Source organism: Molossus molossus, unplaced genomic scaffold (assembly GCF_014108415.1).
Source record: "Molossus molossus isolate mMolMol1 unplaced genomic scaffold, mMolMol1.p scaffold_m16_p_12, whole genome shotgun sequence".
Classification (NCBI taxonomy): Eukaryota; Metazoa; Chordata; class Mammalia; order Chiroptera; family Molossidae; genus Molossus; species Molossus molossus.
The window spans coordinates 51,086,633-51,102,630 of record NW_023425347.1 but is presented as its reverse complement, the minus strand read 5'-3'; the positions used below and the strand labels follow the sequence as shown (position 1 = coordinate 51,102,630).

Below are 15,998 nucleotides of genomic sequence, written 5' to 3'. Positions count from 1 at the left end.
TGATGTGAGAGAGACACATCGATTGGTTGCCTCCCACACGATCCCGACTGGGGCTGGGAATTGAACCTGCAACCGAGGTACGTGCCACCAGGAATCGAATCCACAATCCTTTGTGTGCCGACGCTCTAACCACTAAGCCAAATCATCCAGGGCAAAATAAGCCCTTTTAATGGAATTCTGTTCTACTTGAGTTATCATTAAGAAACCAGTAACTTTTTTTTTTTTTTTTTTTAGATATAACACTGATAGAAATTTTTGCACTTGAAAATAGCTACTCAGACAGTCATAGAAAGAAGTATGTTGAAGGAGTCTAATCCAAGATTAAGACAGAACTGAAACTTAGTAAATTGTAGGAGAAAGTCAATGAGAAATACAAATTCAATTGATTGGGGCAGTGCATAGCTATTACCTTTTATAGTAACCATAAGAAACCTGGAGTTCTTGCTTCGGCTTTAATTCAGGAACTGATATAATGTTTTGTATATTTTTATCAAATATAATGAATGACATTCAATGTTGGTTTATAAGTGAAATTTACTCCCTTATACAATTTGGCAGACATTCTATTTATGAGGTTTTGAATAGTTGATACAAAATCTCATGAAATAAATTGATTTTGTTTGCCATTCCTACTCTACCTGCAAAATAAGTATTAAACAAGTAAATCAGCATAGTTCTCTTTTAATTCTGCCCTATTTTTAAGTTGAGACTTTGGGTGTAATTGTAATAAGGTTAATTAACTTCCGTAAAACTTCTATTGTTTTCTGACACTCTTTTTCAACTGTATTTTGAATCAGAAACACACGCTTATATAGTAATTCCCTCTGGAATTACTAAACAAATAAGGTTAAACAGGAATATTAATTTTTGATATATCATAAATTCTTTATAATTATCATGCTTGGGGTGACCTGATGCAATGAGAATCAAGAAATCTTTTTTAATCTCATGCAGAACAAAGTTATTGCTTGAAAAGTATGTAATCAAAGATAAATATTGCTTTGGAAAAAACAGCTATTAGGTGAGGCGCCTCAACAGTTTAATAGTAAAATTAAAAATCTTCTTTTAAAATCCAATGCAAGTTTTCAAAATATACCAGTATTTTTATTTTTTTATTTTTTTAATCCTCACCCGAGGACATTTTTACATTTATCTTTAGATAGAGCAGGAGGGAAAGAGGGAGGAAGAGAGAGGGAGAAACATCAATGTGAGAGAGGCACATCGATTGGCTGCCACCCATATAACCCCATGGGGCGGGGGACAAACTGCAATCGAGGTACATGCCCCTAGCAGGAACTGAACCCGGAACTCTCTGGTTCACGGGCCAATGCTCCAACCACTGAGCCAAACTGGCCAGAGCTATACCAGTATTTTTAAAAAGTCAAAAATTCTATTGGTAATATATTTTTTTAGGTTTACAAGATAAAATATTTGTTATTTTTTTCTTAACTCAATTGCCTGTATCAGGAGCAGAAGAGGCATCATGGCCAAGTAGAAGGGGCTTGGGAAAACCTGAATTTAAATCTCATTCACCCCTTAGCACCTGTGTGCTTGAGAACAAGTGATTTAACCTCTTTGAACTTCAGTTTTTCTATGACATATTTAGGCACAATAAATGATACAATGTGTATATTATACCAAATAGTATTTGCACATGCGTGATACATGATACATGGAAGTGATTCTCAAGCATGTAGAAGGAGGGAACAAAAAACAATTACGAAGCCAAGAGAAGCTTCTCGGGGGATTCAAATACTGCAGCAGTCCTTGCTCAACATAAAAATAAGTTCAGAACAAAGGAGGACATACCCAGATAGGCTACACCAATAATACCATGCCAAAAGTTCTCACTTGATGTTCTCTTTTTGCTTTCATCCTTTGAGTTGGGGATTTTGAGAGAGCCTTTGAGTTGGGGATTTTGAGAGAGCCACTAGGTTCCAAGTTTACCAATTCTGCTCCTGCTCTGTCTGCTGTACCTCACAACGGCAGTTACACAGCAAGATCCAAATGAAAAAGCTCAGAAAGCCAAAATACTGATGTTAGAATCTCCCTCTCTGGCGCGCTAAACCATGGCTCGTAAGATATTTGCACTAAATTGCCATGGCCCCAGGGCCCATTCTGGATTTGCTGAGTTATCTGACCTCCAGTTCCTGAGGAACTGTCCTCTGAGTCCTTACACTTATTTATCATAGTAACGTGGCATCCTGTCTTGCACAGAGTTAAACAACCAATCAATAATTGTTAAATAAATGAAGAAATAAGTGCCATTTGTTTTCACAGAATGAATACTCTAACTTGAACCAGAAGACCTAAAGATACACATATAGCATAATTGAAACAAGACACCATATTTTATGTGTACCCGTGAACACCACCACCCTCCAAATTAGATGCTGTGTGTCCCACATTCTGCTGCTGAAGTCTGGCAAACTTATTCAAGTCAAAACTTAATCAAAACCTTCCTTAGACATATGGGTTATTAATGTGACTGAAGAAAGATGTGCTTATTTATAGAAACAATGCAATTTTTTCAAATTATTATATTTTGTTCATAAAGCGGATAATGAAGATCTGTATATTTTGGTTATTTTCTAATCTGTATATACATTTTATGGTACTTTTATGGTCAAGTAGTCAACTTTCTTTGTTATTTTCATACTTACTTGATAGTAAATATAATAGCATGTCTTACGCCATGGTTAAGGTCTATTATGTTTTCCCAAGTGTTCTTGTCTTAAATAAAACAATGTAATTGTCTGAATACCCATGAAGCTCATATAAAGATTAATTCAAAACCATTAGAATTCCTTGTGGCCAATTTAGAAAAGTTGTTCTTAACCAGAATGCTGTGGAACATGAGAACCCCATCAGTGCTTGAGAAGCATGCCAATTCCACTTAACTACCAGATGGTATTTTTGCTACAACTGAACATTGTTATCATCATGGCAGTGAGTGTTCGGCAGAATGTTGCCCTGACTGTGGACTGTGGTACTGGGTGGAATGAGACACGATTTCTGTAAATAAGACATCAGAGCATACATAGTCAAGCTAATACCAAAAGAAGATGGCATGCCTGTTGAAACAAGGCATACTTTTTCTCCTGAATATATTCTAGTTCAGGCAAAGGCAGTAAACGGCACTATTCAAACAGCCAGAAAGTACACGAGGATGAATAAGGAATAATTTGACGTTATGGATGCTTTCATAAGTACTGTATGATATTGTTAAACTCTCGTAGCTATTGCATTGAACTATTGCTGACTTGTGTAATGTTGCCGTGAATCTTTTAATACGTTCAAAGCATACCACCACAACGTAAGGTATGAAAAACCTACAGAGAACACACAAAAATAAGAATTTCTGCCTAAAAGAATTCATTTGAATTTGTAAAAATGTAAGTAATTCTTTATGTTCAATTTGTTTTAATAATCCAGCCCTTCCTTACTGCACCTGTTTTCTTGGTGATTTTTCTTATGAGGCAAGTTTAATAGTTGATCACTGGTGATAAGGAAAATATTTAGCAAAGGTGTTTTTCCCTGATTCTGTGACATCGGGAGAATGGGGTCCTTAGAATGATGACCCTGCCTCACATAGCTTTGTTGAGGCAAGATAACTTACTATTGCTTTTTATAGGAAGACTAGACATTCCTCTCAATCAATACACACACAAAGCAGAGTTTACCTGAGTTTCTATGTCAATATTCGAGCAAAGAACCCCCATAGTCAGAAGTAAGAAGAGTAAAATGTGGATTGTATTTATAGCCCAATCAGGTATTTAATAGAAAATGGCACAAACTCTAAAAAGGGTAAATTCTAAGGAAATGGTTTTACAACTTTAAATTACACTCTTAACTCTAGGTAACTAATCAGGAAATGAATGTCACTATTCACAAACAAAAATAACTTCCTCTGCTACCCCCTAAAGAGTTTCCTGGATCATCCCAAACTCAAATTCACTGCTTCACGTACAACTCATAACAGTGCATGTTCCTGCCAAGAGTGGCTCAGTTTATACCATCTGTGTACACGAGAAGTACTTCAATAAATGTTCCAGAATTGAGAGTCATGGTAATTTGCAGCAACTAGATGAAGGCAAATTGAGAAGTACCGATTGGAAGTTACAGAATAGTCATGGGATGTAAAGTACAGCATAGGGAATATAGTCAATAATATTGAAATAACTATGTATGGTGCCTGTTGGGTACTGGAAATATCAGGGATAACACTTTGTAAAGTACATGATTGTCCAACCACTATGCTGTACAGTTGAAATTAATACAAAATAGTATTGAATGTAAACTGTAATTTAAATTATTTTTTATTCTTACCCGAGGACATTTTTCCATTTTTTGTTCAGATAGAGTGGGAGGGAGAGAGAGAGAGAGAGAGAGAGAAACATCGACGTGAAAGGGACACATCAAGTGGCTGCCATCTGCATGACCAACCAGGGCCGGGAACAAACTGCAACCGAGGTATGCACCCTAGCGAGGACCGAACCCAGGTCTCTCTGGACCACAGGCGGATGCTCTAACCACTGAGCAAAACTAGCCAGGGCTGTAATTTAGATTTTTTTAATAAAATAAAACAATGGAGAAAAATAATTTATAACGAAAAGTATTAATTATAGAAGACTTGCTTTGTCAAATAGCAGAGCCTAATATAACCTATACTTATTAAATAATTATCACAAAATAAAAAATAAGTCAATAGAACAAAACACCCAATCAGAAATAGATCTTAGTATTTATAAAAATTTTAAATATGGCTAGATGAGTATATTAAATCAGTGGAAAGAGTGTATTCTTTGATTAATATCATTGGTACATATGGGGACCCATTTGAAATAAAAAGGAATTAGTAAAACTGTTAATGATTATTTAACTTACAAGGTTTACTGCAGCAATATTTGGAGGGATCAAAACAAAAACAAACAAAAAAACTAGGAAAAATAAAAATGTGTTAGCAAAGGGCTGAATAGTGATATAGTGATACCATAAAGCCATTAAAATTATAATTTTTACAAATTATTACTGAGAGAAAGAAGATTCAGAAAACTTCCTCCAATATAATTTTATTTTTATAAAGTAAATAATGCCAGAACCCATGTTATTTGTATGTGATTATGTAAGCATCAAGAAAAAATAAAAGGTAACACGCTGGGTTACATCTCTGTGTCACTTGGAGCTGGGGTCGGGGCCAGAAGAGTCAAGGAGTGAAAAGGAGGAAAAGGTGAACAAAGTGAACAATTTTAAAAAGTTAAAACTATTGTGAAAAAAGTATATATGTCAATCATTTATGAATTTAGAAAAGTTATGTTTTATTTTATGTATATATGAAACCTTTTCCAATAGAAAATAAGTTGAAAAGGACTGCTCGTTAGTTACTTCAATTGATAGCAGCCATTTATGGGTCTGTATTATAATGTATCACATCTTCAACGGTGTTGATACATATCTAAGTTCATATAGAATGTTCTTTAAATAAATTCAGGAATGGTATTCTTAAAACAATATTCAGTGGACAGAGGTGACCTTGTGTCAATATACTGCTTTAGAAAAATGGGAGTGTCACTAAGAATCTAGCAGTGGGGACTTGAGAATTGCACATGCTCTTTAATGGACTTTGACTCTTAAAATGTAACAGATTCGATCTACATGATGAGTCCTGCTGGATATGACAAGCAATTTAACCAGTCGATTTTACAGAGGGCTAAGAGTAGAAATCACATTAAAGAGAAGGAGCCCTAGCAAACAGGATTGATTAAAGCTATGTACTCATCCAAGGAGGTAAAAAATCAAGTTCAAGGGAATCAAGTGTTAAACTGGGACCAAAGAACTAAAAAAAAGCAGGCAGGATCCAGCTGTCAATGGAAGGGGCCATGGCATCAGAAGCTAATTAAGAATCTCAATTTAAGACCAGAGATGCTTTGCTTTATGCCTTTACGTTATGCAGTCTCTATTTTGGGGGGAGCTGGAAGTCACAGGTATTCTTGCAGTTCAAAGACAAGTGACTATCCAGTCCTACCCACATTTGATAAAATCGATGGCTAACGTCTAGCATTCTGGCACTTGTTAAGAGTTATCTGACATGTAGGACAGGTTTATCAGGTTAAATTCCTTGTAGTTGAGCTTTCTTGGTTGAGATAATATTTCAGTGTGAGGTTGCAGTAACTTTGGATTTATGTAGCCTGGCAGTTTCTGCCATGTCTGTACATAAAAGGCATTTTACCTTGGAAAGTCATTAGTCAGTAAAATAAAATACCTTCCAAAATTAACCACAAAAGTATCTTCAGTAAAGAAATCTATTTTTCTCCCTTCTCATTTATGCAGTAAAGGGAACTATCTATAGCCCGAGACAATATTAAGCATATTTGCAGTATACTATACAGGTCTGAACCACACCCTCAAGTCTAGGTTGAATATGGAGAACTAGTAGTAGATTCTTATACTGTATATGACACATAGATTATCTTGTTGAACAAAAGTAGTGGATGAGACCACAAAGAATCGGGCCTCTTTCAATAAGAGTGAAACTATTTTTACAAGAAAGCAGAAATTTAAAAAAAAATAAAAAAGACTTGAACAGGAAAAAAACAAAACAAAACACAGTATGTTGAAAAGGCTATATTAAAGATGCGTTCTCTGTCTGAATTATGATTATATTGAAAATATTAAATATCGAGTTTGTATGCATTTTCTTTTGCCCATCTACTCTTCCTGTAGAAATAACATTACAATATGTATTAAGCCAAAAAAAAAAAAAAAACTATTGAAGCATGATAGTGAAGAATGCAGTAGAAGAGGTCAGATCTCCAGATTTCTGCCTGGAAACAACTAGTCCTGTCTGAAGCCTACCAATAGTTAATAATCATGTTACATTTGGATGACCACATTAACCGAAAATTCTGAAACAGAACAGAGCCTACTGGACCTGAATAACAGAAGGAATTGGGAAGACTTCAGCAAATGTAGTTAATAGAGATATTGTCAATTAAGAGGTCTCACCTGGAGAACACTATTGTAACAGTCCTTCAGCACTGTGGTCTCCATCCTTTCTGTTCTTAGAATCTTATAGGTAAAGAATCATCTACATATTGCAGCGCATCATGGGTACCTTAAACAATTCCAGTGCTGAACTCATCGTTTGTCACTATCTGTATTTTTTTCATCCCCAAGCTCATTAGAAATAATAGAAATAACATTTTCTAGATCCTGTGAATCATCCTATGTCTATTTATTACTCCCACTTCCAACCGGTTGGCAAATTCTGTCAAATCTGTCTGATTTGCTTATTCATTTCCTTTGTCTGGAACTCTCTGCTCCCAGATCTATCCATGGCTGGCGCCTTTTTTATCATCCAAATCTTCAATCAAATGTCACTTGTCCTAAAAGTCTTTGATGACCTAGCCACTCCCATTCCAGCACTTTCCAAATACCTTATTTTAATTTCTTTGTAGCACTGAATATTATTATTCAAATTCTGTTATTACTTGACTCTTTTCTAAAATTTCCCCATGACAACATGAATCTTGCCTAGCTTGTTCATCACTGTATCCTCACTGCCTATTGTACTGTCCAATTCATAGTATGCATTATTAAATGTATGTATTTTTTAAATTCATTCATTCATTATAGAAATTATTCAACAAAAGCTTATTAAGCACTAAGTACGCCAGGTACGTTGCATAAAAAGTGCAACGATACTGGATGAAAACAAACCCTATCTCTGTACTCAGGGAGCTTATCTTTCATAAAAGAGACAGCCATTCATCGAATAATTATGTAACTAAATGTAAACTTACAACTATGAGTAGTTATTTTCAAGTCTGTATTCCCTCTCTTAGTCTCTATTACCACTGCTTTAGTTCCAGTTATCATCAAATTGTGCCTCATCTATTAATATTATCTATTTCCCTGCCTCCACTCCATTTTTCTAAAGTTAAAGTGCAGATCTTAAGTTGTGTTCTATCTTAAAATTCTTAACAGATTCAATGACCTGCAAGAAAAAATATCTATAATGACTCTTTATGATCTGCCCCTTAACTCTCTCTCCTTCCTCCCCTCACCATGTCTTTCCACTCCTCCCACTCTGTGCTCTAGTCACCTGGAGTTATACTCAGATCTCTAGGCCTTTATGCATGTTGCTCCTGCTGCCTGGTCATCTCTTCCTACATTTTGATGAAATAATTTGCTTGCCCTTTATAATTTTTCTGAACCTACTTAAACTGTCTCGGACATCCCTTTTTGTGTTTTTTTTTTGTTTGTTTGTTTTTTGTTTTTTTGTTTTTTTTTTAGCAAAAAAGAAAATTATCCCCTTATGCTTTGATTGTTGATTTCCTTGCTTGTTTCCCTTGCAGGCCTATGATTTCCTTTAGGGCAAAATATCTTTTGTATTTTTATATCCATTGCCTAGAGTAGAAACAAGTTTGTAGAATAAATGGGAGGATGGTTGGATGGGTGAGTTCCTTTGGCAAAATGAAAAATGACATTCAACACAGGGTCAAGCATATACTGTTAAGAATGTGTGTAAAAACATAGCGGTCAGAACAGAAGGCTAGTGAAGCTCATTTTGGATTTTCCAAGCACTGTGGCAGGCAGCACTCAGTAATCCACTCACTAAATCTACTCCATATTTGTGATGCTAAGAAAAGAACATCAACTATCCATTCCCTGATATTGAAGGTTGGAAGAAAAGGCAACATAGCAATTACATCATCAGACTGAATGACAGTTTGCAAGATTTCTACTACTGATGGAACACTCTTTAAGCAAAGGGTGTTAACATCCTCTGGTCTTCAGTGAGGAACTTTGTAACCAAAGAAGAATAGCTCTGGTTACAATCTTTTTGTCACTGGACACGTGGAATCATGGAGGCAACACCATATCACATGTTAGAGAAACTTGAATATTTTGACTCAAAAATAACATATAATCCAAACTAAGACATACTAATGAATATATGGAAACTATTGCTGTCCCAGGGAAGTTGACGATGTTTTCTAGAGAAGAGAAGATGAGATCACAAAAATAAGCTGATTCTCAAGAAACTCTCTGGATCCACTTGCCGCGAGGCAGTTGCTTGCTGCCGTTAGCAGGTATGGACAGAGTGAATACAGACCAAAAGTATGAAATAAGGTGATTCTAGTTGGGCTACCTGAGAACATCCTACCAGAGGGAAACTGCTTCCACCTTACGCCCAACTAAATAAAATAACTTCCTTTACCTGAAAAGGGTAACTTAGGCACCAAGGCGAGTCCTAGTAAAGCTATCAGTTGACTATCTACAACATATCCGTGCAATATTAAACAAATATTTGTTAAATACCTGCTGTGTTTCGGGTACTAGGCTGCATGAAGCCTAATTATTAGAAGGACAAAGTAAAGGTAACTGGCAGATTGAGGCCATACTCAATTTCTAGGAGTTAATACTAATAGCCACCAGATTCTGATAGCCAAGGAATTAAGGTCCTCAAAAGCATCAAAATAAGTGAGCTACTGAAGACAGCTCCTTTTATAGAGATGATAGAAAGAGAGCCACGAAACAAAGCGCCAGTCATTTTAAAAGTGAAAATGAGCCTGCAACCAGAATCATTTCAGATTCACCAGCAGTAATGAGTATAGACATAGCTCCTAGGTACTATTGCCAAGTGGAAAAGAACGTTTAGTGATAGATGGAATGTTTGAAAAGGGATAACTACGCCTAAATGTACCTCATCTAACTTTTAGTTGTGAGTAGATTTGCAGTTGTCAAGATGGCAAATTCTCAAATGGCAAAAGAAAAAAGAAAACAAGATGAATTCAACAGGATGTTTTTTGCTTTTGATCTATTACTGCTTCTGTGGGGTCTGGAAATAGAACAAAAACTGGAGAGACTGTGGAGAACCAGCAATGTGGGACCCACAGCAGTAGACTAGATGGTAGAGAGGTATACCCTCTCATCCTCCCAAAGTAAACTCAAAGAATTTTTAGAAATTAGAATCAAAGGGCATCCGGACTTTTCAGATGTAGACCTTCTGATTTCGAGGGTTATCATTTTCTTTATTTAAATATGTTTTTTTAATTAATTTTTAGAGAGAGAATGATAGAAACACTGATGTGTGAGAGAAACTGATCAGCTGCCTCCTGAACGCCCCCTACTGGGGATCAAGCCCACAACCTGGGCATATGTTCTGACCTGGAATCAAACTGGGACCTCTCAGTCCATAGGATGACACTTAATCCACTGAACCACACCAGCCAGGGCATCGGGTTATCATTTTCTATTTTACTTTTTACTGTAATACTGCCTGAAGAATATATACATATATATATATATATATATATATATATATATATATATGTATATATATATATATTGCCAGCTGTTCCATATAACACATGAATCAAAACTTTCTTAAAAATTATAATAAAAAATCATAACAATAGCCATTTCTTATAGTGATGTTATTCAAAGCAAAGTTTGTTTTCAATTAGCATCAAAATTAATTTGTTAGCACTAAATATCAATTCTGCATTAGTGCTCCTTTGGTAATTATTGCTTACCATCAGGTCTCCATTAAGTTTCCATGTTTGAATATGTACCTCTACTGATTACTGCTTGTGGTTTAGTGAGTTATTCTTAGAATAATAATGCTTTTAGCAATGTGTTTATATTTTCCAACATTTGTGAATTGACTTAAACCTTGAAAAGTTGGTATATATTTAAACTCACAAATTACATGTTTTAGGCTCTGTGGGACTCTGGTATAAATTAACTAGTAAAGGCTCTATTATAGAAAACTTTACAAAGTTACCATACATTTCCATGGCAAAGGAATCCCCAAATGTAAAATAAATACTTTATTTCAGTTGAAATTCTGAATTTATTATAAATTATTTATGTATTAGTCTCCTCTTCTTCTTTTAATATTCTGTCTACATGAACCTCGAATGAACATTTTGCTAACATAGATATTTAGACCCTTAACCAATTGTTATTTGTTCTTTCAAATTTCCAGACTAGGGATGCAGTCAGGTACACAAACACCTAGCTAACGCGTCACAGTATCGTTCTTCAAGAAGCACTGATATGAAATGTGAAAGTCAGGCTGATTTCCTCAAAGAGTCACAAGAAGGATCGAGTAAAATAATATGTATATTAAACACCCATTACAATTCCATGAGAAAAAGTTGGAACATGGCTTTGAAGAATCCAGTGAGCCACTGAAGGAAAGTAAGCTAATGAGTGACACAATCGGATTCGCGTCTTTAACAGTTAGGAAGCAAATCTAAGGAAGATGCAGTTGAGGGGTCCAGAGGGATGGAGTGAGAGACCATTTGAGTAGCCTAGAAATCATGTGAACCAGTTTAAATTATGACAGCGGAGTGAACAGAAAAGACACAAAATATACTTAGGAGACAGAGTCAAACACTTCAGTAAATGACCAAATTTGAATTAGGAAAAGTTGAAAAAAAAGAAAAGTCAGGATGACCCACCGGTTGCTAGTTTGGAAGACTTTTTGAATTAATGTACTATAAACAGATACAGAAGAAGGTATAGGAAATATGGAAGGGGTGTGACAGGTAGTAGGTGGAAATATTGAGTTTAGTTTTGCACCAATTAAATTTTCATAAAATGCTACTATGGTAGTGAGGTCCAACTGAAATATTGATCCAAAGACCAGGAGAAAAGTCTAGAACTAGAAGCTTAGGAATCACACCATACAGTAAAGCCCAAGGCAATCAGCAAGGGCTTCTGAATTTCTAGTTGTAGAAGAATGATTAGATTAATTGAGGTAATCCAACATGGCAAAATATATTTTGAAGTCATTACAATTATGTTTTTAATTATGAAAATGTTCTAAGAATAACAAAAATAAACACAGAACATATAATTGCTGTATAATCTCAATTGTATAAAAATCCATCTTAAAAGGCTAGAAGGAAAAGCATGAAAGAATTACAGTGGTCATATTAGGGTTAAAAGTTCATGGTGATCCCCTCCTATGTATCTGTATTTTACAACGTTTATTCGTGCATTGCTTAAAAAATCAAGTTAGGGTAAAGGATGGCTTCCTAGAAAGATAATTACTAAGCTGCATCGGAAGGACTAAATAGAAATCAGCCAGGTGAAGAGAACAGTAGGAGCAAAGGTACAAAGGTGAGGAGTCCAGTGTGTACAGGGAACTAGATGCAGCAGATGTTGCTGAAGCATAGCATGATGGCAGACAGTGTCCAGAGAGGGGCCAGAGAAGAGACTGTGGTAACCCTATGGCCACTTGTTATGTTGAGATTCTATTCCATGTACTCTAAGCAACTGTTAAAGAAATATACACAAGGTAATTTATTCATCAGCTTGGGCCACCATAACAAAATATCACAGACTGGTGAATTAAACAACAGAAACTTATTTTCTCTCAATTCTGGAAGCCAGAAGTCCAAACTCTAAGTTTCAGCAGAGCTGGTCTTTTCCAAGGTCTTTCTCCTTGGCTTGGTCTTCCCTCTGGAAATCTGTGGCCAATTCACCTCTTCTTACAGAAACACTAGCTCTGCTGGATTAAAGTTCACTCTGATGACCTCATTTTAACTTAACTATTCGTTTAAAGACCATATTTCCAAATACAGTCACATTCTGAGGTACTAGGGAGTTAAGCCTTCAACATATAAATTTTGAAGAGGGGCAGACATAATTCAGCCTGTAAGAGAGTGATGTGGTTAAATTTCCCTTGGTAACTGTGTGGAATACGGATTTGAGGGAGAAGAGATGGATTGACAGTCTATTTTAATAACCTAGACCAAAAAAGTCACGAAGTTCCGTAGAACTGTGACTGTAAATGAATTTAAAATGTGTATATAAAAAAAAAAATCCAGAAGCAGGAGCTGGTTCAGAGGGGAAACAATGAATTCAATTTTAGGAGATCCGGTTCTATACCCAGAATACAGTTAGACATGGCATCGGAAGCTCGAAGATAGATAATTGGGCTAGAAGTCTAGATATGGGCATCATTAGTATAAGTTATTTGAAACTGTGGGGGCACATCCTTGTGTGTTGAGTGATGAGAGCAATGGACCTGGGAGGAAAAACCAACTTTGACAACACAGGCAGAGAACACACGTAGGAAGGAAATACTAAACTGCAAGGGAAAGCAGAGGAGTGCCTTATCACACATCTAAGCAAGAAGAGAGCTTTGGTGGAGAGAACAATTAATAGTCACAGACAGCAAAGAGACCCCAGTGATGAAGACTGAGAAACGTTAGTTAGATTTGGGATGAGAACAAATTTTGGACATTGATACCTAGCAGTTCCTTGAGCTTCTGTGTGTGAGAATATGGGCAAACCCCTGTAAAGCATGCATCATGTTTCTCTCAATGGACTAAGGAAAGTGTCATCATGTCTGTTTTAAAAAAAATTTTAATGACAGCTCAGGAAAGTCAAACTACTAGCTTAAGGTCAGCAGAGAGCAACAGATGTGGGAGTCAGTTCTAGATTTCTTTACATGTTGCCAAAACTGGCCTGATTAACCACTAATAATGCCAACTCCCTAAGAGCAAGGCAGTTTTCTTAAACTGGAGGAGCTAGAGATCCAGTGAGCAATGGGTTGATGAGTTTGGCGAGGAATTAAGATAGACTGCCTTTTCCAAAAGAGAGAAAGAAAGAAAAAAAAAAGAACAACTCATCTTGCTCTTCATGTTCTCATACATTGCCTGGCACACAACAGATGCTCAATAAATTTTAGTTCAATAAACAAAAAATGGATGTTAACTTGAGCTAAGCATAAGGTGTATACATACACACGCACGCACGCACGCACGCACGCACACACACACACACACACACGAGGGGTGGAAGAGGAGACAGCAGAGGTGTGGACTGTACACAGCCCACGAGGAAGGAACCAGTAGAGAGGAAAACTGAAGACCTGGAATCGAGTGCACAAGTAAGAATTTGACCTGATCAGGTGAAGAAACACCTTCTTTAAGGTTGAGCAAAGAGTGAGGTATAGAAATGAATGTGTCAGAACATGTGACAAATTGTTTTATCTTCTGACCGTCTTCTCTATATTAAGCTTCCTCAGCAAAGAACATCTCACTGTTCCCAGTAAGTTAATTGCTTTAAATTTTTAACAAATATATACATGTGATTTCTTATGCCTAGCATTGCCTCTTTTCTTTTTTACTCTATTATAATCTCTCACTGAAATATGAAGACTAAGATTACAGATTATCTCAGAATTTTTTTAATTCTCCAGACAGAATCTGTCTCTCCCTCCCTGCTCTCGAATCATCTTCTGTAGTGACTTGGAGGTCAGAGAGAAATCACTCTTTCACCTATTTATTAAGCTCCTTTGAAATACCTTAGCAAATCAACAAAATATTTTAATATTTTAAGGTATATTTTAGAGCAAAAGATTTCAACATCAATTTAGCTTGAACACAATTGTACTTATTTAATTCATCCTTTAAAATACAAAATAATATGTAAGATGCAGATTTACTAGTCAGCTAAAGACTATTCTGTCAGGTGACTGCATTTTATAATAAAAGCGCATTCTTAATTCATTGAGTTTTAATAATTTCTTACTGAAAATGACACACTGATTGGATTTATACAATATATTTAAAGAATAAAATATAACTTGCCAGTATAAAGATTTATCTATTGATCACCTTGGTGCTGAAAGAAAGCGGTTTGTACTGGGGCCCTATCTTCAAAGCCAAATTGTATGCTGCAGTACTTTGTTTTCAGGAGGTGTTGAATTTTGGCTGGTTCAATAGTGAAATGAGAATGCTGACTGCTCTGTTACCATTCTGTTAGAAAAAAATTCATTCTTGAATAATCTGTATGCCCTATGGGAAGGTCAAATGATAAGGCAGAGAAATCTGAGACAAAACTCTAAGATTTCATTGTTCTGAGTTTGCCAGCTATCCAGTTGTATATTTCAAATCCTACAAGACAAATACACAAAGTGCACAATTGTATTCAACTGGAGTCTCTACATGAGCTCCATGGCATTATCAATAGCTAATTTTTAAAATATGGTAAGATATATAAAGTATAATATTCTTTGTAATATTTGCACATGCGGTTATTTTTCTTGTATCTCTAAAATAATAATGTGAACATAATAAACAAATTGGGAGAGTTGTGATAACAGTGTGAAATAGCTATATTGATTTGTAAATAAATACCTCTCTTAAATGACTATTTAATAATATAACCAAAAAGAAATAAATTAAACTAAAATTCTAGGAAGATCTATGAGACAAAATATTTTCAAAAAGAATTTGTATGTGTATTGCCTGTCAAACATGCAGATGGGTAACTCTTGTTCAAATAGTCTATGTGCATTTCTAATCTGCCTATTTATTGTAATCATTGACTTGTTCAACTTTTAGAGCACTTGCCAAGTTTTTCTAATGTAACTAGTAATCAGATAGGTTTGAGGACTCTACTTTTTGCCTTCTACTGTGAAAACACTTTAAGATTAGTGTGCAGTAATTTCAGTCATATGCAAAGATATTGTAATGTAAAATTATATTTTGATTTTTTAAAATTAAAAATACTGAAGTCTCTTTATTTGGGGAAAAGAGAAATTTCTAATGCAGATGAGGTATTGATGATCATTTAATATTATGTATGACCATGACTGCATTTATCTGAAACAGAATAATTTTCAGTTTTGTTATTTAAACATATTAAATTTTAAATCATAATATGTTAGCAAAAGTATAGCATTTCATTAATTTGAATAAAATATAGTACATCAAAATTGTAAATAAGTATGTATACATCATTTGGAACAAATGGAAAGCAAAATTAAAGTCGAATAATAGCATGATTAATTGATTCAGGATGGCTTCTGCTGAAAAATTATGTTCAGTAAGAATCTGTCATTAAAATTGTGATTATTTGCCACTTTACAGTATATCAAATCTAATTAATTTGGGTACACAAGCTGTATAAATGACTGTCATAAAAATGCCAATGTTTTAAATAAAAAAAGATAGTTACTTAACTGA

At 35.3% G+C, this 15,998-nt stretch overlaps 1 protein-coding gene across 3 annotated transcripts in view; it reads left to right on the top strand.

Annotated features, from left to right (window-relative positions):
• Positions 1-15,998, top strand: part of LRRC7 (leucine rich repeat containing 7) — a 460,161-nt gene that overhangs the window by 243,970 nt on the left and 200,193 nt on the right. The gene's annotated exons all lie outside the window — the stretch shown is intronic.